This window comes from Rhinatrema bivittatum, chromosome 2 (assembly GCF_901001135.1).
Source record: "Rhinatrema bivittatum chromosome 2, aRhiBiv1.1, whole genome shotgun sequence".
NCBI classification, from domain to species: domain Eukaryota; kingdom Metazoa; phylum Chordata; class Amphibia; order Gymnophiona; family Rhinatrematidae; genus Rhinatrema; species Rhinatrema bivittatum.
In genome coordinates this window covers 711,353,469-711,379,340 of record NC_042616.1, presented here as the reverse complement: position 1 = coordinate 711,379,340, position 25,872 = coordinate 711,353,469, and positions in this window count along the sequence as shown.

Below are 25,872 nucleotides of genomic sequence, written 5' to 3'. Positions count from 1 at the left end.
GGTTGGACCATTAGATGACTGAGGGGTTAAAGGGGCTCTTAGGGAAGATAAGGCCATTGCAGAAAGACTAAATGAATTATTTTCTTCCATGTTTACTAATGAGGATGTTGGGGAGATACCAGTTCCAGAGATGGTTATCAAGGGTGATGAGTCACATGAACTGAATCAAATCACTGTGAACCGGGAAGATGTAATAGGCCAGACTGACAAACTAAAGAGTAGCAAATCACCTGGACTGGATGGTATGCAACCTAGGGTACTGAAGGAACTCAAAAATGAAATTTCTGATCTATTAGTTAAATTTTGTAACCTATCATTAAAATCATCCATTGTACCTGAAGACTGGAGGGTGGCCAATGTAACCCCAATATTTAAACTATTCTAAAGATCAAAATCGTAGAGCATATAGAAAGACATGGTTTAATGGAACACAATCAACATGGATTTACCCAAAGGAAGTCTTGCCTAACAAATCTGCTTCATTTTTTTGAATGGGTTAATAAACATGTGGATAAAGGTGAACCGGTAGATGTAGTGTGTTTGGATTTTCAGAAAGCGTTTGACAAAGTCCCTCATGAGAGGCTTCTAAGAAAACCAAAAAGTCATGGGACAGGAGGCGATGTCCTTTCATGGATTACAAACTGGTTAAAATACAGGAAACAGAGAGTAGGATTAAATGGTCAATTTTCTCAGTGGAAAAAGGTAAACAGTAGAGTGCCTCAGTGATCTGTACTTGGACTGGTGCTTTTCAATATATATATAAATGATCTGGAAAGGAATAAGATGAGTGAGGTTATCAAATTTGCAGACGATACAAAATTATTCAGAGTAGTTAAATCACAACTGGATTGTGAATCATTACAGGAGGACCTTGCAAGACTGGAAGATTGGGCATCCAAATGGCAGATGAAATTTAATGTGGACAAGTACAAGATGTTGCATATAGGGAAAGATAACCCTTGCTGTAGTTACATGATGTTAGGTTCCATATTAGGAACTACCACCCAGGAAAAAGATCTAGGCATCATAGTGGATAATACTTTGAAATCATCAGCTCAGTGTGCTGCAGCAGTCAAAAAAGCAAACAAAATGTTAGGAATTATTAGGAAGGGAATGGTTAAAAAAATGGAAAATGTCATAATGCCACTGTATCGCTCCATGGTGAGACCGCACCTTGAATACTGTGTACAATTCTGGTCGCCACATCTCAAAAAAGATATAGTTGCGATGGAGAAGGTACAGAGAAGGACAACCAAAATGATAAAGGGGATGGAACAGCTCCCCTATGAGGAAAGGCTGAAGAGGTTAGGGCTGTTCAGCTTGGAGAAGAGACGGCTGAGGGAGGATATGATAGAGATCTTTAAGATCATGAGAGGTCTTGAATGAGTAGATGTGAATCGGTTATTTACACTTTCGGATAATAGAAGGACTAGGGGGCATTCCATGAAGTTAGCAAGTAACACATTTAAGACTAATCGGAGAAAATTCTTTTTCACTCAACGCACACTTAAGCTCTGGAATTTGTTGCCAGAGGATGTGGTTACTGCAGTTAGTGTAGCTGGGTTCAAAAAAGGTTTGGATAAGTTCTTGGAGGAGAAGTCCATTAACTGCTATTAATCAAGTTTACTTAGGGAATAGCCACTGCTATTAATTGCATTAGTAGCATGGGATCTTCTTGGTGTTTGGGTAACTGCCAGGTTCTTGTGGCCTGGTGTGGCCTCTGTTGGAAACAGGATGCTGGGCTTGATGGACCCTTGGTCTGACCCAGCATGGCAATTTCTTATGTTCTTATTATCCTTTTAAATTACGACTTACACGTCATCTATAGCAGAAGTAAAGTTACTCAGCAGGGGACTTTGGTATGCACTGGGGTGCATAAGTATTTACACATGAATTTCTTGGCCAAGCCCCGAAATGCCCATGCCACGCCCAGACCATGCCCATGTCCTGCCCGTTTTCGGTCATTTTTTTAGATGCTCGCGTTGCGGCATTTACAAGTGTATCTCGGTGCTTTTGAAATTATTGTCTGTGAACACGAGTCCAACATATTTGCTCATCCCTTTCTTGATGCTTGCACCAGGCTCTTAAAATTCACCTTTTAGAGTATATACACATAGAGGTGCATAGTATCAGATGGATATTGCAGCATGTTACTGTATCCAAATAAAGTAATGAATTCTGCAGTTTCTATGTGACACATGCTTACAATACCAATCCATTCAACATAAGAAACACAGAAGAATTAGATTCAGGATCCATTCAATTTTTTTAATATCCACCTTAGGCCCACTGAAATCCTAATATAAAATGAGGCTGCGCTAGACTCTCATACAAGCAATAAGTTGAGAATTTATTCTTCACATGATTGGGTAAGAAAGGTGTGAATTTACTAGGGATGTGAATCGTATTTCTGACGATTGAAAATATCGTACGATATTTTCAAAGTCATCAGAAATCGGGGGCTCCCTGAAACCGAAAGGAAAACCCCACGAAATTGTTCTTGGGGTTCTCTTATCATTTTGGGGGAGGGTGAAAAAAACAGCACACAAAAACAATCTCTAAACCCACCCGACACTTAAAAACAGCTCCCTTAGCTTCCCCCACCCTCCCGACCCCCCCCCCCAAATGTTTTAAATTACCTGGTGGTCCAGTGGTAGTCCCGGGAGCGATCTCCCGCTCTCGGGCCATCAGCTGCCACTAATAAAAATGGCGCCGATGGCCCTTTGCCCTTATCATGTGACAGGGTATCGGTGCCATTGGCCAGCCCCTGTCACATGGTAGGAATAATGGACGGCCAGCGCCATCTTTAAAAATGGTGCGGGCCATCCAGTGCTCCTACCATGTGATGGATGGGTGCTACATATATTACCATTGTCCTTCAGGATTGCAAACAGGTCTAGTTTTCAGGATAATCAATTTATACTTTGCAATCAGCTGGCCAATGTTTTTGGAGATGCCTTCAGTCTGTGCCATTCGCCTAGCAGAATACAGAAAGCAGATTTTTTTTGTTGCCAGCCCAGAGCCATGGAACAGTCTACCTGAAGCACTAAGGAAGAAAGTCTGTTTGAAGAATTTTAAAAAGGAATTAAAATCCCATCTTTTTGATCAGATCTTTGGCTAATCCAGAATTTATTTTCCTAGTTATTAATGGCTGTTGTGATCATCAATGAATACTGTGATTTTATGTTTTATGTTCATTATTTTTATTGATTGGTATGTGTATTTAAATTTTTAGTTATTAGTTTGTTTTCATGTTTTTACATTGTCTCTTTGATTTTTGTTTTTTTTTATCTTATTTATGAATGTTTCACTGTTAGCCATTTAGAACATTGGATATAGCAACATATAACTATTTAAATAAATAAATAAATAAATAAATGACTATTTATTGTGGATATCCAGAAAACTAGGACCTGTTTGTGGCTCTCAAGGACCAGGGCTCTGTACCTCTCTGATCCACAGTTTTGTCAGCATTAACATTTCACAGAACTTTACACATTTCACAGAACTTTATGTACGCATTTTTTTCTAGATCTATATTTACCACTGAAAGCAGCTTGGAACTTTGCTTTTTCCACTTGTTTTGAGAAACTGTTCACTTTCTGGTAAGTGATCCCAGAGAGCTATTATTGTAACCTACATGTAATTACAGCTACTAAAAAAGACATGAATCTTAGTTTGACTGCAGTCATTTAAATTAATCGTAGTTCTTTCAGATACAGCTTTGCAAATGCTTTTGGACTGCATAAGTATTATTTATGGCACCCCAGTGAATCACAATGGCTCTGATACTTTCAGTGTAATAATTTGCTGAGAGCAGGCCATATTAATCAGTAGTTATTTAAAATACTGCCCTCAAGTGGCATTAACATCATAAATAAAAAAAAGCACAGGAATTAAAGGCAGAGTTGTTAAGATATGCGGGATGCCAAAACAATTAAGCTTAGACAACATTTGAATCCTTGAAAAAGTGACATCCATTCCCAGTACTTTCATCCCATTTCTGAAATATGCGATGATTTGTGGTCTCAATTCTTAAACAAAAACAATCTCTGCTAGGATTTAGGTAGATCAGGGGCAAATGCAAATATAAAACTAGTTACATGTAAGGTTTAAAAACATGGCTGCAGAGGGATCTAGTTATGACAGTATTTTTGTGGTTTGTAAGATCTGTACTTGATCTTAGCACAATATATCATATCCCATATTTAACTCTTTCCTTCCACCACTATCTCTTTAAGGTTATACACAAGTCAGTGATTCATGCATACTTGGAAAGAAGGCAGATGAACATCGTGTAGAAAAAAATCAAACAGCATTTGGCCATAACTTGAATTTAAACAAAGGAAGGAGTAGATATATTTTTTTCCTAATAGCAAACTGATGATGCAAGTCAGCAGAAAAGCACTATCCGAGCAGCATAGCGTTTTCTATAGAAGCAAGTACAGGTAGTCCTTGACCTTACAACTTTGGTTTCTGACTATCCACATTAACAGATAGACACTCACTATCCCACCTCACAATGAATGTTTTGGTTTTATGACATATGGTTGGTAGGCTGTCAGAGGGAAATGGAAGGGGACACTACAGAGTATGTTGTTGCCAGCCCTTTTCTTCTACCATGGAACATGCCAGGGAGAGAAGGAAAAAAAGAACCCTCCTCCTGTCTCTAATCTGATGCCAGAAACAGACTCATAGTTGGTTTTCTCCGTGGCCCTGAACAGGGCCACTTAAATGGGCAGCACCCCAACATAAGTGATAAAAAAAACATGAGTGATTAATAAAACCCATTTAATTTAAATTTTTAGGCTCTAGTTACAATACCTTCTTTAAAAAAAATAGGTTATTGAACCTTGATGTTGGAGCCATTTATAACATTGTTCTTATAGAACAATTGGTTTCAAGTTACAGCATTTTACATAATATGCAGTCTTCAAGAACCAACTGAGTCAGAAGTGTGGGGAAAATTAAGGCATTACATATACTTATGAAAAGATCTCTTAACATATAGTTTAAGTTTGTCTCATATATTTAGGAGCCAGAAAAGCATACCTAGAGAATACTTGCAATTCTACACCTATTTCTTTTGTGGACATAGAAATGCACCCACCCTCGAAACACTTTTTTAATATTCTTAGCCAACTTTATTTATTTCCTTATTTATAAAATATCCTAATCCAAGGCATCTTACAACAAATTACACACAGGTACACTAAGTCCCAGATTTTTAAAGGGAAGCTCTGTGAGAAAAATTATTTGTTGCTGGTTCTGAGATGTGGAACAAACTACCTCTAACTTTAAGAAAGCAGACATGTTCTAAGTCTTTTTAAAAGCAACTTAAAACACATCTGTTTGAAATAGCTTTTTTTAGTATATGATTTGCAGGAATATTTTCCACCTATTAGGGTCATTTAACATTTCGTGTTAGGTAGGGCCTTATCACACGCGATAATGCTGTAATGTGAGCGATAACTAAAGCAACGCAACATGCATATACAAATTAAAAATTGAGTATTTGAGTGGGAGGAGTTTGGGTGGAGTATCTTGGGATTAATGCCGGAAATAACTACAACTTTTTTTTTTGTGGTATGGTAAAAAAAGTATTTATTGTGCTCCTGTGGCCAATATCGCAGATCACGGGTATTATCACAGCTATTATCGTGCTCGATAAAAAGAGGAATTATAATAGTCACACCCACCAGCCCTTCCTGCCCCAATAAAAACATCTGTTCTTACCTGGTCTAGCTTCCTAAAGCCATGTTTGTGGCAAGTTTAATTGTTAGGGGTTACTGGATGCTTTGAGACTTGCCGTAGACAACAACAAGCAGAACAACAACAACCTCAAGAACATGCAAGCCTGTTCCAAGCCCTCCTAGGGAGGACCCTGCACTGGAGGCAGCGCTTGGCACACAGGTTTCCACGGCGGAGGAAGTACAGGGAACGCATCTTTCCTCCATGAACATCCTTACTGGGCATGCCAGAGGACTATATGTTATGCAGGTATCGCCTCAGCTCTCAAGCTATCCTGGAATTATATGAAGAAATCCAAGGGGATTTGGATCCGGACATAGAAAAGTCTCATGCTGTGCCTTGCCTCACCAAAGTGTTGGCCATCCTGCATTTCATGGCAACCGGCTCCTTCCAAACGTCAGTAGGGATTATAGGGGGAATGTCCCAAACCACTTTTTCACACTATCTGGACCAGGTCATCACAGCAGTCTCTGACCCGCATTAATCGCCACATAGCATTTCCTTGAGACAGACAGAACTTGATGGACTTGAAGAGAGGCTTTTATGCCTTTGTAGACTTTCCCAATGTTCTCGAACAAATCGATTGTGCTCATGTTGCCATCATTCTGCCCCATGACAGGGAGGAGATGTACTGCAACAGAAAGCTCTTCCACTCCATGAACGTGCAAGTGGTCTGCGACGCTCAAATGCACATCCTTGACGTGGTGGCCAGGTACCCGGGAGCTTCGCACGATTCCTTTATACTTAGGCAATCGGGTCTGTTTGAACATTTTGAGGACAGCTTATACGGTAACAATTGGCTCATTGGTAAGAGAGACATTTCTTTCTATATTCCATCTCTGGCTATGTGTTTGTGGCAAACTGTTGCCATTCCCAACATGCTGGCAAAGACTAGGTACAACGAGGCCTTGTGTGCTACCCATTGTGTCATCAGACACACCTTTGGAGTTCTCAAAAGTTGATTTCGCTGTTTGGACAAGGTGGATAGAGCTTTAATGTATGCCACACCCAAAGCTAAGGATATAGTGCTGCTTTGCTGTGTCTTCCATAATCTCGTTCTACTACGCTATGGACAACAAATGGATTTAGTTCTGGATCTCCCCTGGATACCCCATGTGTCCCCGCACAAGCCAAAGACACCATGCTGAGTGGCAGCCAGCTTCACCAAAACCTTATACAACACTACTTTGTCTGATAGATCTCACCTACCACATCCCCATCCAGGGAAGGGAGGCCAGTAGACTGTTAGCTGCTGCTCTCCTCGTTATCATTTTTATTTCTCTTGCTTCTTCTCTGGGTAACTGTGTAACAGAAAACACATATGCCTACTCTGGATTTGTCTTAACAATGGAGCCATACAGTGTACAGGAAAAACAGTTGTGAAAGTAAAGATGACAAAATACATGTGGCTGCCATAATGTGTTTTTCCTCAAAGTGACACTAAAAGAAGTATGTGTGGCATGTGAGTTGGTGAACAACTGCCAACACAGAGTTCATAATTTGGCCTAGTTAGCATCTTCTGGCTTGCCGGCCATCCCCTGCGGACCCCATCCTAGCACTCACATTTGGATGAGATAGTGCCACGAGTGTGATTCCACCCCAGATGGTCCTTGACCATGGAGAGCTACAGCTCTAGAAATGCTGTAAATATCAAATAGGTCTGAAGCTTAAAGGTATAGCCTAAAGGTACAGGTAAACAGTTAAAGGTATCAATGACAGAGTTCCCATTTGGTCAGCTTACTGTCACATGGGTGTGCCAAGACACATCTGACACCACTGCTTTTAGAGCCTCTGCTGACTTGGTTTTCCAACTGGATTCAGATTTCAAGAATATGTTGATCCAGTCCTGGTCTTACTCCCATGCATGCAGGTATTGATAGTATTTTTTTGCTTTTTAAAGCTTTAGGGAATGGGGGAATCCTGAAGGAAAGGAACGGAGGAGGCTCTCTTTTTCTGTGAACTTTTTTTTACCTGTTTTTGGAATTCGCTGGAATTTTGCTGCATGCTAAACATAAAGGGAAAATAAGAGATTCTGCTTCTTTTATTGTTGGAACTACACAACAGAAAATTGAGAGGTTTTTTTACCGTTCAACCCGGAAACACCCCAGTCGGAAGCGCTGAGACGCCAGCCACGGAGCTAATGGCGGCGTCTTCTGCTTCATTAATATCTTTGAGTCCTAAGGTGCCGATAACCCCCTCCCCTCCCTATAATGAAACATCACTTGGAGATTACCAGCCCGGGGGAATTGCAACATCTAGACCTCTGTCGGTGGACATTGAGGAGGAGAGACCATTAATCAAATCAATGAGATTTGAAGTAAGTGGGAAATTTAATAGAGATGTGAATTGGAACCAGAATCAGTTCTGATAGCTCCGGCTATCCAGTGCTCCCTCCATGTGACAGAGGCCGGCCAATGGCACGGATACCCTGTCACATGGTAAGGGCAAAGGGCCATTGGCGCCATTATGATTAGTGGCAGCCGACGGCCCGGGAGCGGGAGATCACTCCCGGGACCCCCACTGGATCACCAGGTACCTGTAAAAAAAATATTTGGGGGGTTGGGAGGGTGGGGGAAGCTAAGGGATTAGTTTTAAAGGGTCGGGGTGGGTTTAGGGGTTATTTTTGTGTGCCGTTTTTCCCGCCCTCCCCCAAAATGATGAGAACCCCCACGAACAATATCGTGGGGTTTTCCTATCATTTTGGGGGAGCCCCTGATTTCTGACGATTTTGAAAATATCGTACGATATTTTCAATCATCCGAAGCCCAATTCACATCCCTAAAATTTAATATCGTCCCCTATGGTCAAGGCCCACCAAGGTGGTGAGGAAGGATATCATGAAGTGGTACAGGCATTGACTCCATGGGTCAGAGGAGGTACCTTCAGTGATCACGGAACTGTGAAAAGTCCTGGAGGTATAAGTTCAGTGAGTGGTGTCTCAGGGAAAATAATTGTAAAATCTACAAAAATCACACTGAACTCAATGTGAACATAAGAACATAAGAACATTCCATACTGGGTCAGACCAAGGGTCCATCAAGCCCAGCATCTTATCTCCAACAGTGGCCAAATCAGGCCACAAGAACCTGGCAAGTACCCAAACACCAAGTCCATTCCATGTTACTGTTGCCAGCAATAGCTGTGGCCATTTTCCAAGTCAACTTAATTAATAGCAGGTATTGGACTTCTCCTCCAAGAACTTATCCAATCCTTTTTTAAACACAGCTATACTAACTAAACTAACCACGTCCTTTGGCATCCTATATTACATCTTATCAGCAGTGGTGGATATAAATAAACACTCTCAGATGGTGGAACAGCAAGTTGATCAGCATAAGGTTAAGCTGGAAGAAATGGATCAGAAAATGACTCAAGTACAAAAGGTTCAAGTTGGCTTAATACAAGGGGACTTTTGCAGAAAAGGAAGGTGGAGAAGATTGAAAATGAGATAAGATATTTGAACCTGAGAGTGTTAAATTTTCCCCAGATCCAATCTGTTACTCCACGTGATCAGTTCAGAAAATATGTGCAAGAAGTTTTAAAAATAGAGTCGGAAGCTATTCCATCCTTGGCAAAGATCTATTTCGTATCATTCAATAAAGAGGATGTAACATCGCCTCAAGAACAGACTGGGAATGTAGAACCTTTTTCATCAAATTTGACTGCTCTATTGGAACAACCATCTGGAGAGGAACAAGTGGTGAAACGTGGAACACTGTTTGTTAAATTTATATTTTTCTCTGTAGGGATTTAGTGCTTAAATTGTTTCTATGTGTGTAGCCTTGTGGCACAAGTAAGACAACTCAGTGCTCAAACTACCATAAGATACCCCTGTAAGTGTGTTATGAGATTTAATAATATTAAGTACATATATTATGAACCTTCTGATCTTAAGTCTTTTTTTGGATGCAAAAGCTTTAATCGGGTCTACCATGAGCTGAGGGGTTATTGTAATAAATAAATAATGTATGGGTTAATCTCCTAATGTTTTGTAATATATGCTACAGAAAAGCTCCTTTGAATTTAGGTTCTCCCATATTTCATAGTAAAAAGGATATTTGTACCAAACTTTATGGTCTTGAACTCATTTTATGGTTAAGATAAACCTTGAAATACCTACAGTATCTGAATGTAATCTGCTTTGAAGGGCTGAAAAAAAAAGTGTGAAAAGCGGAATATAAATCTAAATAAATAAATAAATGTTGTATTCAGGATAACATAGGCAGAGAATATTTGTTGTAATGTATACTTGATCTTGAAGGATTTTCATTTAGGATCATGTTTCCTATTAATATCCTTTGTTATTGACATGTTTATCACTGTCATATATTGAAAAAATAAGTAAAGAATAAATTGCAAAAATAAATAAATAAATAAAAGCTATAGGGAAATCTGCTGAAATCCCTGCATGTAATGTGTTCCAAACCAGGACAGGATTTATCAGTCCTGAAAACTGGAGCCAGTTGGCAACCCTTTAGCTGATATCAGAGTGCTCTAGTAGCATGCCTTCCCTGCCAGCCTTGGGTAAAGGACCTGTGCTACCTGGTGCCATTCCCACCATGTGCACAGGAACTTCCAAGGTAGCATACGTCTTGGTGGTTGCATGCACCCTGACACACATGCACCGTTCTACACCTACCTATGCAATTTGTAAATGATAATGTGCAGAAGATGAGGGCCTTGGTCATTGGGTTATCATGTAGGTTCGGTTAGCTTCTCGGTGAGCCTACACTAGGATGTACATCTGGCTCTGTAAAGGCAGGAACATAAGAACACAATGTTAGGTTCCATATTAGGTGCTACCACCCAAGAAATAGATCTAGGCGTCATAGTGGATAACACATTGAAATCGTTGGTTCACTGTGCTGCGGCAGTCAAAAAAGCAAGCAGAATGTTGGGAAGTATTAGAAAGGGAATGGTGAATAAAACGGAAAATGTCATAATACCTCTGTATCGCTCCATGGTGAGACTGCACCTTGAATACTGTGTACAATTCTGGTCGCCGCATCTCAAAAAAGATATAGTTGCGATGGAGAAGGTACAGAGAAGGGCAACCAAAATGATAAAGGGGATGGAACAGCTCCCCTATGAGGAAAGGCTGAAGAGGTTAGAGCTGTTCAGCTTGGAGAAGAGACGGCTGAGGGGGGATATGATAGAGGTCTTTAAGATCATGAGAGGTCTTGAACGAGTAGATGTGACTCGGTTATTTACACTTTCGAATAATAGAAGGACTAGGGGGCATTCCATGAAGTTAGCAAGTAGCACATTTAAGACTAATCGGAGAAAATTTTTTTTCACTCAACTCACAATAAAGCTCTGGAATTTGTTGCCAGAGGATGTGGATAGTGCAGTTAGTGTAGCTGGGTTCAAAAAAGGTTTGGATAAGTTCTTGGATGAGAAGTCCATTAATGGCTATTAATCAATTATACTTAGGGAATAGCCACTGCTATTAATTGCATCAGTAGCATGGGTTCTTCTTAGTGTTTGGGTAATTGTCAGGTTCTTGTGGCCTGGTTTTTGGCCTCTGTTGGAAACAGGATGCTGGGCTTGATGGACCCTTGGTCTGACCCAGCATGGCAATTTCTTATGTTCTTATGTTCTTATGATTGGGAATCAGATGGTGTCCTGCCTTCACTTGTATTTTCCTATGAGCTCGGCGATGTCACCATCACCATATAGTTTCTAATGACTCTAAGAGCACACACATCTCTCCTGACAAAGGTTGATGTCATAGAAGCCACCGGTTAGGTGTGTTTGAACTTCCTTAGCTAGCCTTACAGAGATATTGAGATGTCTGGGTGCTGTAAGGCCCTTGACTGTTATGGCTCACTAATACTGTATGTACATATGTATGTACCCAGAAAATGTGCAGTTTTTTGCTTTGAGCTATAGGTAGTACCTCTTACAGTCCTGGTGAGACCTGTTACCACTCTTAAAGCACATAGGCTGAGCACTCCTGCGCAAAACAAGTTGCAGATAGTTCCATTTGCAATGTCACTACACACGTTTCCCTGGTTTAATGGTTGCAGGCCCTTGCTCATCTACATGCCTGTCATGACTTGTGCGGAATCAGGAAGAGCTGCTGTCCTCTATGCTGTGCCTCATGTGGTGTAAGTCAATTTTACATTTAGTGGTGAGCAGGGCAGGTGTGCTCCTATACTCTCAATGATCTGCTCTGTCTAAAGCATTAAGGCTAGAGAAACTGTTGTCAGCTGATGACTTCATGAGCCTAAAGCTGCCTCCATAGTACAGTGCTGAATGTTTAGGCCTACTGCTCCCAGAGGTCTCATGTGATTGGCATGATGGCTGATGGTCTTTCTATGTTGTTCTCTTGCCAAACACGCATTTAGTGCAACCTAAGGCCTTGAGGGGCCCATGTCAGTACCTTCAACAAAGTAGGTGTCATATATGCCTCTGACAGATGTGTTTTATGTGGCCAGGTATACTTAATCATTGCTGAGGAAGGACTAGCAATACTTCATTAGCAGTTATGGACAAGCTGCCACATATATCATGTTGTTTGATGACAATCATTCCAGGAACACACGCACTGCCCAAGTGTAGGTGCACAAAGTGCTGCAGGTAGTCTGTACTCAAAAGCTAAGTGTGTCAGTGTGCGTCTCGGGGAGACGTGCTATGTTACCCTTTGTCAATCTCTGTCTCTGCGGGTGCTGTTGCAGAATAGGAGGTCCCTCCTTTACCACAGCAATCCATATCCCAGAGCAGGCAGTGTGTGTACATTCATTTTGCTCACACTGCTTTTGAGCAGCAGGGATCGAGTGCTTCCACTCTTGAGAAGGAATGCCTTTGAGAATTGACCGTATGGGCTTAAGTATGCATGACCTCAGGCCATGTACTCTAAAATTTCTCTTAGTCTACTCACTGTTTATATCTAGCATTAAAAGAGGGGCGAAGGCATGAAACTTGACAGCATAACACATCAAATATGCAGTCTTACAAGTGTGCGACTTAGTTGACATTTGCCAGTAATGCACACCGTGCAACTCCTGCCACGGAGGCTTTTTCACCTAGTACTTGGAGTGAGCCTAATAGTCCAGTTATTTGGGGGTGTGCAGGCTACCATGAGCTTAAGCTGTTACTGAGGCTTGCCACTTTAGGGAGGGAGGAAGAGGGAGTTAAGAAAATCTCCACTGAATGTGGATATACTGGGATGGCAGGAACATGGCGGAGCAAGGATCACTTAATGGCATCGATGTTGGGCTGATTCAGATGAATGGTATGGATGAGGGATTAGTGGCAGCATGTAGTGAGATGCTTGGTTCAGGGGGTTGTGTTTGTGTGTGGGGTTGGTTTGGTTTCTAGGTGCCCGAGGCCTAGTGGCAGTCCTATTTGAGAGCTCTTTTTCCAGTCTCCTTAGCCTCATAAGAACATAAGAACAGAAGAACATGCCATACTGGGTCAGACCAAGGGTCCATCAAGCCCAGCATCCTGTTTCTAACAGTGGACAATCCAGGCCATAAGAACCTGGCAAGTAGCCAAGGACTTTAAAAGGGCATGAGATAGGCTATGTGGATCCCTAAGGAAATAATTCCAGGCATTTCTAATAGTTGGATCCTTTGGGGTAGATTTTAAAAAGCTGCACCACGGGCATACCCGGTGCGTGTACATGTACTCCTGATTTTATAACTTGTGCACGCAGGCGTGCGCAAGTTATAAAATCAGGGGTCAGCGCGCGCAAGGGGGTGCACAATTATGCACCTTGCACGCGCCAAGCCGTGGTGCCTTCCCCCATTCCCTTCCCCCTAACCTGACCTTCCCACCCCTTCCCCTAACCTTTTCTCCCCCTAGCCTTACTCTAATTCCACCAAAATTTGTATTTTACCTTTTGCGCCTGCCTCTGGGCAGGCTGCAGGCACGTGATCCTTCGACACAGAGGCAATGGCCACTGTGTTGCAGGCCTCTGCCCCTGCCCCCACCCCCAGACTGCCCCACCTCGCCCCTGCCCTTGGGCTTTATGCGCGTCGCCGGGCCTTTTTAAAATAGGTCCGGCGTGTAAGACCGGTTATGCGCTTAACCTTTTTAAAATCCAGCCCTTAAGGAATTAATTCCAGAACTTTCCAAAAGTCTGAGGAATAAGCAGTAACAATAGGGGGGAAGTAAAACATTAAATTGTGAAAAAGGTAACATCAATAGAGAATCGGTTAGACTCCATGGATCCCCTAAGGAGCTAAAGCAAAGAAACAAGGTTAACAGTTTCAATTAAACCCTAGAGACAATGAAAGGGCCAAGACTATAGGTTTGAGATTCAAATTCTAAACAAGATTGCAAGGCAGATTTGATGGACTGTCTGGTCTTTTTCTGCAGTCTATATCTATGTATCTACAAGTTAGTATTAAAGCAAGCTGTAAGTGATGACTTTTGACTGGACTAACCTAATAGATTTGTGACTTGCTTCCTAGATTTATACTCCCTTCTTTAGGTCACTGCAAAATGATGAAGGCAGCATAACTACAGAAAGCAAATCACAAATGTATTAGATTAGTCCAGTGATGGCAAACTCTAACCCTCAAGTACCACAATCAAGTCTGAATTTCAGGATTTCCACAATGAATATTCAAGAGATAAATTTGCATATCATCAGATCCATAAGCCAGATTAAGTTACATAATTTGGCTATCCTGAATACAAGGTCTATTTGTATCACTAGAGGTCTAGAATTCAGCATTTCTGTGTTAATCCAATGGAAAGGTGTCGCCTGCAGTGTTTTCCGACCTTTACATATATTTAAATGGACTATCATAATAACTCTATTATTTCCTTAGATAATAAAAGTTCCTCTATCTTTCACCAGTATCAGGAACCACTAATGTAGTTCATGTTGCCAAATCAATTAATTAATGAGTTAATTTACTTATAAAACATAAACTCATATCATCAGAATATACTATAATAAACATAAAAATGTATAATATTCATAACATATTTCAATATATTCATAATAGCATAAGCCTATTTGTAATCTAAGAGGCCATAAGTATAAAACTAATAAGCATATTAATAAATATCACACAATACATAAACCCAATAGTAGCAAAATGTGATTATCAGAGAGCTAAGAAGCCCTAGTTCAGAATAAAACTAATGAAAACAAATAAACTTATTCAAAATAATATGCAATAATGAACACAATAAAACATCATATAACAATATATAATCAGGAAATCTGGGTAGCCAAATAAAATTCCAGAACAAAACATATCCTTTAAAACCTATAAAATGGACCATTTTAACTAAAATCCTTTGCACGCATCTCAACTAAAAGCTGTGTAAAAAGCCAGATCTTCATGATCTTCCTAAATAATAAGAAATCCTGCATCAAATGGGCCTCTATTGTGAGGACATTCTAAAATTTTGGAGCAATCTCAGAGAAAGTACCTTTTCTTGGTTACCCATCAGCTGTTTGGAAACGCCATCACTTGGACATGGTACGCATAAGAAACCTTCCTGGACAGATCTTAGCTGTCTGGTTAGGACATACAGGTTCAACCATTCTTTCAAATAACCAGGGCCAATTCATTTGAGACAATAAAAGGCAGCATTAGGATTTTAAACTAGGAACTGCACTGTAAGCTAGTGTTATTCTTTTAACACTGGACTAATATGTTGGCAGTTCTTTGTGCCTGTTACAATCCTGCCTGCTATATTTTCAATTTCAATTTCCTTAATGTCTTCAATCACAACCCATTGTATAATGAATTGCAGTAGTCCAATTGTGAAGTAGTTAAAGCATGGATCACTGTTTCTAAATCTGGGCAGTCCAAAATATATGATAATTTATTAATCTTATGTATCTGTACAAAGGAACTCTGATTCTGCAGAAATATGACATTCCAGAGTCAAGGTAAACTCAAGTCTTACCCCCAAACAACCCTATAAGTAAGATGAATATTTCTAGCAATTCATCTTTACATGAAAGCATCTAATTCAACAATAACAAAAGGTATTGTTCATTTATGATTAACTAAACCTATGTGTGAATTTTTGATACACCCCCAAATTTGGGAAAATTAAAAGCTCTTAGATCTCAATTATTGCTATGACAGAGGCATCAGAATAATCCAGATGAAGTGTAGCAGGCACAGAGTACAACAGGAACCTTTCCCTGGAAAAGCATTTTTTTTAAGATTCTAGTGATGCCTAAAAGTGCTCTCTCTAATTAGCAGTAACTTTAACCTGTTGGGGAACATCTTAAAAGCAGCTCTGCCTGTGGTCAGTTTAGCAATTGGCTACAGGAAATTTTGCAAATCCTAATGGTTATGGGAGAGAAAGCCTGACCTCATAATCTAAAAGGGACCTTGTTTGTATACAGTTCAGTACCTAGTGAGGGTTAAGGTGTTTGTTTTATGTTTTGTTTACAACAATGTACACAGTCAGAAACACTGTTAAGGGGAAGAAACCTGCTGTTTATGTTCTGGTAAGGGATTAAGCTACTTTGTTTAGTAAACTATTTCATCCTGACATATGTTGCTTGGATACCTGAAAACGAGCCTGAGACATGGCAGACAGGAATGACCTTGTAGGAAATTGCCACACTGCTGTCCAAATGGGAACTGTAGTAGGGAAACACAAGATTCTCAACAGGCTATAGATCTGAAGAGGACAGTCAAATTACAAGAGATCAATGATTCACCTCCTTAGATTGCAGATGTAGCTCTTGGGAATCTGGAGACCCAAAATTATAGCCCTACTGTGGATTGCTAACTGGTTAAAAGATAGAAAATATGATCACGTGATGTGGTGGGCTCGGTAGGGTGCTGTGCTCCCAGCTCCGGCTACCCCTCTCGAATAATCCCCAACCATCAAAGCCTTCCTGCTTAAATTTTTTTGGCGAAACCTGCTCTCTAAGACTTGTGATCTCATCGAGGTGCCTTGTCAGGTATTTTGAGTCACCGCATGGCTACTCGCTCGATACGCTGAGAGAAAGAAAAACTGACGGTCCCTGCTACCAAGATGGCCGCCGCATCTACATCCACCCAGGAACCTCTACCCGACGGCGAATCTTTAGAAGATAAAATATCCCATGCCGTGGTGTCAGCTCTAGATGTCCGGCTTCACCAGCTATCCGAACAAATAGCAGAAGTCTGGGCCTCACTTACTGAATTTGACAGCCGGGTGGAGCGCCTTGAGGGCCGAGTGGGCCTTATGGAAGACGATGTTGGGGCTTTGGAAAGACCTTGGAGAGGGGACCACACACTGTAGAGGGTCAAACTGTTCTAGATTCAGTATGATCCCCAGTGAGTGGGCTTTATTGAGGGGGGGGGGGGGGGGGGGAGGGGGGAACAGCATTTGTGGAGAATCTCGGGTGCACTGAATGGGCATATGTTGTTTTTACATTGAGGTTTTTGTTATTACTGTTAATATTTTCGCAACACCTAGATTCGTTGTTAAACAGGTACTCCAAAGGAGAGTTTGACATTGTAGCATCTGCAAAAGAGACAAATGACAGGGCGCTTGTGCATATTCTTATAATCACATTGCTATGGCATTCAAAGTGGTAACATGGAACGTGGCGGGAATGGGTACACCCATTAAAAGGGAAAAAGTTTTTGCCAGACTGACCAGACTCCGTGCTCGGATTGTATTCCTACAGGAAACACACATGCTCCCCACTGAAATTCTAAAGCTGCGGAAGAAGTGGGTATCTCAGCTTTACTATGCTACTGGTACCTCGAAAAGTAGGGGTGTAGCCATAATGATCCACCAAGATATTCCCTTTAAAATGCAACAGACGCTGGCGGACCCCCAAGGGCGTTACATTTTGGTTAAGGGCACTTTAGCTGGGGCTCCACTTCTTTTGGCCTCTATATACGCCCCCAATTCTTATGACCACACTTTTTTCACTACCCTACTTTCCCAGATTGTAGGTATGGGAGATTGTCCTATGATACTTGGGGGTGACTTCAATTTTGTCATAGACCCGGAAATGGATAGGCTGCCAGCAAGGGGAGGACATCAGAGAAGTGAGCAGAAAGGCCCAAATTTTTTATGTAACCACTTAGGTCTTATGGATTTATGGTGTGTGCTCCATCTGGGCGAGCGTGAATTCACCCACATTGCCAAGGCGCATCCAGCTCAATCCTGGATTGATTATCTGCTTATATCTGAATCACTATTTCCCAAGTTTACCGCTTCTGTTATTGAAGCATTGGTGATTTCTGACCATAGCCTAGTAACCGGGACTTTTCAGATGGGGAGTGGTTCTTCCCGGGGTCAATGGTGACTTCCATCATTCCTAAACACTGACCCTGACTTTCCTCCTTTTTAAAAAAAGAAATGGAAGGAATTCATGATATCTAATGCACAACATGCCGATCAGCCTATTCTTTTGTGGGAAACAGCAAAAAGTGTCCTTCGAGGGGACATTATTAGTTACGCTAGTTTTAAAAAGAGAAAACTGGATAAAGATATTATTTCCCTGGAGAAACAATTACGGGCTTTAAAAAGGAGGCTGTCCACCTCTCAAGATCATAAGTCTACAAATCAGTTTCGGGAGACGCAGTCTGCACTTAATGATTTACTTCATAGCAGAGCAGCACATACTCTCCGGTATAGGCAGTTTAATTTCTTTCAGCATGACAATAAAGCGGGTAGGCTCTTAGCACGGCTTTTAAAAGCACAAGACTCATCCAAATATATTGCTAATTTAAGTAATTCTCAAGGGGGAAGTAAAAACTTCAACCAAGGATATTGCTGATATATTTTCTGCCTACTATAAAGCCTTATACTAGGGATGTGCAGAGCAAAATTTTATGTTCATATTTTTTATGTCCGAAAGGGGGTACCACTTGCGGCCAATATGGACATAAAAAAAATCCAATGAGTTGGGTATATGTACATATGTGCAAAAAAAAAATTTAAACCCCCTCACCCTCCTTAATCCCCCCCCCAGACTTACCACAACTCCCTGGTGATCGAGCGAGGAGTGAGGACGTCATTTCTGCAATCCTTGGCGAGAAGCATGTGACGTCGGTGGCACGTCGAGTGACGCGGCGTCACGTGATTCCCGGCGAGTTCGCGCCGGACGGCTCGTTCGGCCCAAAAAGAACTTTTGGCCAGCTTGGGGGGGCCTCCTGACCCCCTCAAGCTGGCCAAAAGTTCTTTTTGGGCCGAACGAGCCGTCCGGCGCGAACTTGCCGGGAATCACGTGGCGCCGCGTCACTCAGACGTGGCGTCACGTGATTCCCGGCAAGTTCGCGCCGGACGGCTCGTTCGGCCCAAAAAGAACTTTTGGCCAGCTTGGGGGGGCCTCCTGACCCCCCCCCAAGCTGGCCAAAAGTTCTTTTTGGGCCGAACGAGCCGTCCGGCGCGAACGAGCCGGGAATCACGTGACGCCGACGTCACGTGATTCCCGGCAAGTTCGCGCCGGACGGCTCGTTCGGCCCAAAAAGAACTTTTGGCCAGCTTGGGGGGGCCTCCTGACCCCCTCAAGCTGGCCAAAAGTTCTTTTTGGGCCGAACGAGCCGTCCGGCGCGAACTTGCCGGGAATCACGTGACGTCGCGTCTGAGTGACGCGGCGCCACGTGATTCCCGGCTCGTTTGCGCCGGACGGCTCGTTCGGCCCAAAAAGAACTTTTGGCCAGCTTGGGGGGGCCTCCTGACCCCCCCAAGCTGGCCAAAAGTTCTTTTTGGGCCGAACGAGCCGTCCGGCGCGAACGAGCCGGGAATCACGTGACGCCGGCGTCACTCGACGTGCCGCCGACGTCACATGCTTCTCGCCAAGGATTGCAGAAATGGCGTCCTCACTCCTCGCTCGATCACCAGGGAGTTGTGGTAAGTCTGGGGGGGGGATTAAGGAGGGTGAGGGGGTTTAAATTTTTATTTTGGCTCAACAATCGCGATTTCCCACATATCGAACATATCTATGTTCGATATGTGGGAAATCCGATCGTTTATGTCGAATCAATTTTTTAAGTAAAAAAAAAATATGAGTTGCGTTTTACTAATGCGGTCAATCCGAATGCACACCCCTACCTTATACTCTGCAGATCCTGTGGATGAGGAGGCTATAAAGGCCTTATTAAATGAGATCACTCTGCCCTGCTTGACTGACGCTCAACTTCAGCGACTACAGCGCTCTATCGGGGTGGAGGAAGTGCTAGCGGTCATCCATATGCTCCCTAACCACAAAGCACCGGGACCAGATGGCATGACCTCCACATTCTATAGAGCGTTAAAGGAGGAGGTGGCGCCGGTGCTACAAGCGGTATATGAGCGCATGGCGGATCAACAAGAAATGGCCACCACGATGAGAACTGCTACAATAGTAGTTCTTCCGAAGGCGGGCAGGGATCTGTTGCAGCCCTCATCCTACAGGCCGATTTCCTTGCTAAATCTTGATATCAAGATATATGCTAAAATTTTGGCCAAGAGACTGAAATCCCTCATGCCCAGTCTGATCTTGACAGACCAAGTGAGTTTTGTGTCCGGGAGGCACTCTACTGTCAATCTTCATAAAGTGCTGACTGCGTTAGAAGTGTTTGCTGGCTCTAGGGTTCCTGACCCCTTGTTAATTACGTGTGACGCGGAAAAGGCATTTGACAGAGTTGCCTGGCTTTTCTTAAAGCAAGTTCTTCAAAAAATGGGGTTTGTGGGAAGAATCTTTGAATACATTAATCTCCTATACACAAATCCTACCACACGGATTCTGGTGAATGGTGAACTGTCTGGGGAGTTTGGTTTACAAAGGGTCACCCGTCAAGGTTGCCCGCTGTCCCCTCTTTTGTTTATACTGACAGTTGAACCTCTTATTTACAAATTAAAATCTACACCTACAGTAACAGGTATTTTAATAGGCCACCAATCCTATCTCACTCTTTTATTTGCTGATGACATATTACTCCTTTTATCTAAGGCTAAGACGTCCCTTCCAGCGGCGTTAGCTATTTTTCAAGTATATCAGTCACTGTCTGGGTTCAAATTGAATTTGGATAAAACTGAGGCATTGGACTTGTCGGGGTCCTTAAAATCTACCTGGGATAATTTTCCAGTGAAGTGGGCGACTTCCACAGTCAAATACCTGGGCATAATTATTAGGGATGTGAATCGTTTTTTGACGATTTAAAATATTGTCCGATATATTTTAAATCGTCAAAAATCGTTAGAGCCGCGATACAATAACAATTCCCCCGATTTATCTTCAAAAAATCGTAAATCTGGGGAAGGGGAAGGGGAAGGGGGAGGGCGGGAAAACCGGCACACTAAAACAACCCTAAAACCCACCCCGACCCTTTAAAATAAATCTCCCACCCTCCCGAACCCCCCCAAAATGCCTTAAATTACCTGGGGTCCAGAGGAAGGGTCCCGGTGTGATCTTTTACTCTCGGACCTCCGGTGCTTGTAGAAATGGCGCCGGCGCTACCTTTGGTTTTTCCGTACGGAAAAATGATTCGCGGCAGGAGATCGCTCCCGGACCCCCGCTGGACCCCCAGGGACTTTTGGCCAGCTTGGGGGGGCCTCCTGACCCCCACAAGACTTGCCAAAAGTCCAACGGGGGTCCGGAACGACCTCCTGCAGTCGAATCATGTTGTCTACGGCCGGCGCCAAAAATGGCGCCGGCCGTAGACAACACGATTCGACTGCAGGAGGTCGTTCCAGACCCCCGCTGGACTTTTGGCAAGTCTTGTGGGGGTCAGGAGGCCCCCCAAGCTGGCCAAAAGTCCCTGGGGGTCCAGCGGGGGTCCGGAGCGATCTCCTGCCATGAATCGTTTTTTCGTACGGAAAAACGATTCGTATGCAGGAAGTCGTTCCTGGACCCCCGCTGGACTTTTGGCAAGTCTTGTGGGGGTCAGGAGGCCCCCCCAAGCTGGCCAAAAGTTCCTGGGGGTCCAGCGGGGGTCCGGGAGCGATCTCCTACGCTCCTGACCTCGGGGGACAAAAAACAAAATGGCGCCGGCGCTACCTTTGACCTGTCATATGACAAGGCAAAGGTAGCGCCGGCGCCATTTTTACAAGCACCGGAGGTCCGAGAGTAAAAGATCACACCGGGACCCTTCCTCTGGACCCCAGGTAATTTAAGGCATTTTGGGGGGGTTCGGGAGGGTGGGGGATTTATTTTAAAGGGTCGGGGTGGGTTTTAGGGTTGTTTTAGTGTGCCGGTTTTCCCGCCCTCCCCCCCACTGGACCCCAGGTAATTTAAGGCATTTTGGGGGGGTTCGGGAGGGTGGGGGATTTATTTTAAAGGGTCGGGGTGGGTTTTAGGGTTGTTTTAGTGTGCCGGTTTTCCCGCCCTCCCCCCCACTGGACCCCAGGTAATTTAAGGCATTTGGGGGGGTTCGGGAGGGTGGGGGATTTATTTTAAAGGGTCGGGGTGGGTTTTAGGGATGTTTTAGTGTGCCGGTTTTCGATTTACACGATTTTCACGATTTTCACGATATTTAAAAAACCCAAACGGCGACGATCCGATTCCCTCCCCCTCCCAGCCGAAATCGATCGTTAAGACGATCGATCACACGATTCACATCTCTAATAATTATCCATTCTGACCCCCATAAATGGTATTCCCTAAACATTCCCCCCACGATCCATAAAATGGTTACCAAGTTAAGAGGGTGGAGTGCTCTTCCCTTCTCCATTCAGGGGCGAATTGCCGTGATCAAAATGGTAATAGCGCCGCAGCTAATATACAAGCTTTTAATGTTACCTGTGCTTCTTCTGTCCCGAGACTGTTGTCTCTTACAAGCAGAGATCCGGAAATTCTTGTGGAAGCATAAGAAAGCTAGACTTTCCTACACCACTCTGATGGCACCTAAGGTGCGTGGAGGGTATGGTCTTCCAAATTTTTATCTATACTCCCTGGCTGCTAACTTACGTTTCTTAGGGGATTGGGTATTCGGGACTTCGGAGTATACTGACCCTGAGCTTATACGTATGCTATGTATCCCTCGAGACCCTTGCTCTGTGCTTCACACTTCCAATTTGGAATTCCAAAAACTGAACATACCCTTCACTTTGGTGAAAATGATCAGGAAGACATGGGGTATTACACGTAAAATGCTGGGATTATCACCCTTTGTTTCACCCCACTACCCTATACGGGGATCATCTCAAACATCCCTAGAGATACTTCCTGCACACCATCAATTTGCTATAAGGCCTAATTGGCCCCTGGGGGTATTCATGGATCCTCACTCTGACGGGATGTACTCTTTTTCTCAATGTCAAACTCTACTGGGGTTTTGCCCTCAACATTTTTTACTTTATGGGTACCTACAAGCAAATATACGTGGACTTATACGGGGGTTTGAGGGTCAGTTAGACAATTCTACCTACTCCGCTTTAACTACCTGCTTTCAGCAGAGGCAGACCTCTCTGTCTCAGTTGTATGCTTTTTACACTGCCACATTACCATGCCGCATTTTCCAAAATCTACTCTCCAAGTGGTCCCGGGACTGTCAAGAGGAGCTGGAGGAACACATGCTCAAAAACTCTTACACTTCTATTAACCACATCACCAACAATGTGGGTTTGAGGGAACTCCAACAGCGGATTTTTCACCGTATCATCTACTCTCCAGCGAGGGCGTTCCGCATGGGAAGCGTGAAGTCCGCCGCCTGTCTTAAATTCCCTGCAGCAATGGCATCACTCATCCATTGTTTGTGGTCCTGTCCAGTTATTTGTAACTTCTGGGACTCCATTAGAGGCTTTTTGTCTGCCCTGTTCCACATGGACATTCAATGGTCATGCTCCCTGTGTATTCTGAACAATGATATTGGTGAAGAGAGTATTAACATAGACAATAATGGATTTATCGCAAAGGCGTGCCTTATTGCGAAGAAATGCATCTTGCTTAAATGGATTGAGAAAGAGCCTCCGACACTTGCAATGTGGTCTTCTCTTATGACAGAACTCTATCAATTGGAATATGGTTCCCTATATAAGCGTTTTTCTCCCCGGAAGAAACGTGTCTTCCATGAGATCTGGATTGACTATTATGGAACTGTATCACCAACTGTTAAGAAACTTGCTTCATTGGGGGGTAGTGATTGCAGGTAGTTGGGGTTAATGCCGGAATCATGCCATGCTCATGGACCAAAAGTTCATGATAGTGTTTACCTGTTTATTGGAGGGAACTAATATTGGCGAGAGAGTGGCGAGTAAAGCAAACCTCTTGGTCTTTACAACAGTGTGAGATTCTCTACGGGGGGGTGGGAGGGGGGACTTGTTGTTGTTGCTCATAAAACGAAAAACTCGGGAGGCATGTTGCAGTGTTTTGTATGTTGTTATTGTTGTATCTAGAATGCCACTCAATAAAATGCTTTGAAAAAAAAAAAAAAGATAGAAAATATAGAGTAGGGCTAAATAGTAAATTTTCTCAATTGAAAAAGGTGAATAGTGGAGTGCTCCAGGGAAATGTTCTGGGACCGATGATTTTTAATATATTTATAAATGACCTGGAAATGGGAACAAGTGAATTGATCAAATTTGCCGATGACACAAAATTATTTAAAGTTCTCAAACCACAAGAGGATTGTGAGAAATTGCAGGAGGACATTGCAAAATGGGGAGACTGGGCATAAAAATGGCAAATGAAATTTAATGTGACAAGTGCAAAGTGAAGCACTTAGGGAAAAATAACCCAAATTACAGCAACATAATGCAAGGTTCCACGTTAGGAGTCACCACTCAGAAAAAGGATCTAGGTGTCATTGTTCAAAATACGTTGAAATCTTCTGTTTAGTGTGCAGCAGCACTCAAGAAAGCAAATAGAATGCTAGGGATTATTAGGAAAGGAATGGAGAATAAAACTGAGAATATCATAATGCCTCTGTATCGCTCCATGGTGAGACCTCATCTTGAGTATTGTGTTCAGTTCTGGTCACCACATCTCAAGAAAGATATAGCAGAATTAGAAAAGGTACAGAGAAGAGCAACCAAGATGATAAAAGGGATGGAACAATTCCCCTTTGAAGAAAGGCTAAAAAGGTTAGGACTCTTCACCTTGAAGAAGAGACGGCTGAGGGGAGATACAATAGAGGTCTATAAAATAATGAGTAGAATGGAATGAGAAAACGTTAATCAGTTGCTTACTCTTTCGAAATTTACAAAGACTAGGGGATACACAATGAAGTTACTGGGTAATAAATTAAAAACTAATAACAGAATATTTTTTTACTCAACATATAATTAAGCTCTAGAATTCATTGCCAAAGGATGTGGTGAAAGCTATTAGTATAACTGCATTTAAAAAAAGGTTTGGTCAAGTTCCTGGAGGAAAAGTCCATTAACAATTATTAAGGGAGAGTTGCAGAAATCCACTGCTTATTCTTGGGATAAGCAGCTTGGAATCTATCTACCCCTTGGGATCCTGCCAGGTACTTGTGACCTGGCTTGGCCACTAGGGATGTGCATTCGTTTTGAACTTAAATGTAAAACGCTACTTTTTTTTTTTTTTTAACTTAAAAAAGTGATAAGACGTAAACGATCGGATTTCCAACTTATTCAACATAGCTATGTTGAATACGTTGGAAATCGCGATTGTTGATCCAAAATAAAAATTTAAACCCCTCACCTTCCTTAATCCCCCCCCCAATGACTTACCACAACTCCCTGGTGGTCCAGCGAGGAGTCAGGACGCCATTTCTGCCATTTCTGAACTCCTTTGCGAGGAGCACGTGACGTCGGCGCCACGTCGGAGTGACGCGGCGTCACGTGATTCCCCGCGCGATCGCTCCGGGACCCTCCGTTCGACCCAAAAGGAACTTTTGGCCAGCTTGGGGGTGTCAGGAGGCCCCCCCAAGCTGGCCAAAAGTTCCTTTTGGGTCGAACGGAGGGTCCCGCGGGGAATCACGTGACGCCACGTCACTCCGACGTGGCGCCGACGTCACGTGATTCCCCGCGCGATCGCTCCGGGACCCTCCGTTCGACCCAAAAGGAACTTTTGGCCAGCTTGGGGGGGCCTCCTGACACCCCCAAGCTGGCCAAAAGTTCCTTTTGGGTCGAACGGAGGGTCCCGGAGCGATCGCGCGGGGAATCACGTGACGCCGCGTCACGTGATTCTTTTCTCTAGGCTGAATATGGAACACAATACTATTTAAATTGCTGCAAGTGGGAAAGTGAATCAAACCATCAACAAAACTACCTGTAGCCTTTAGATATACTGAA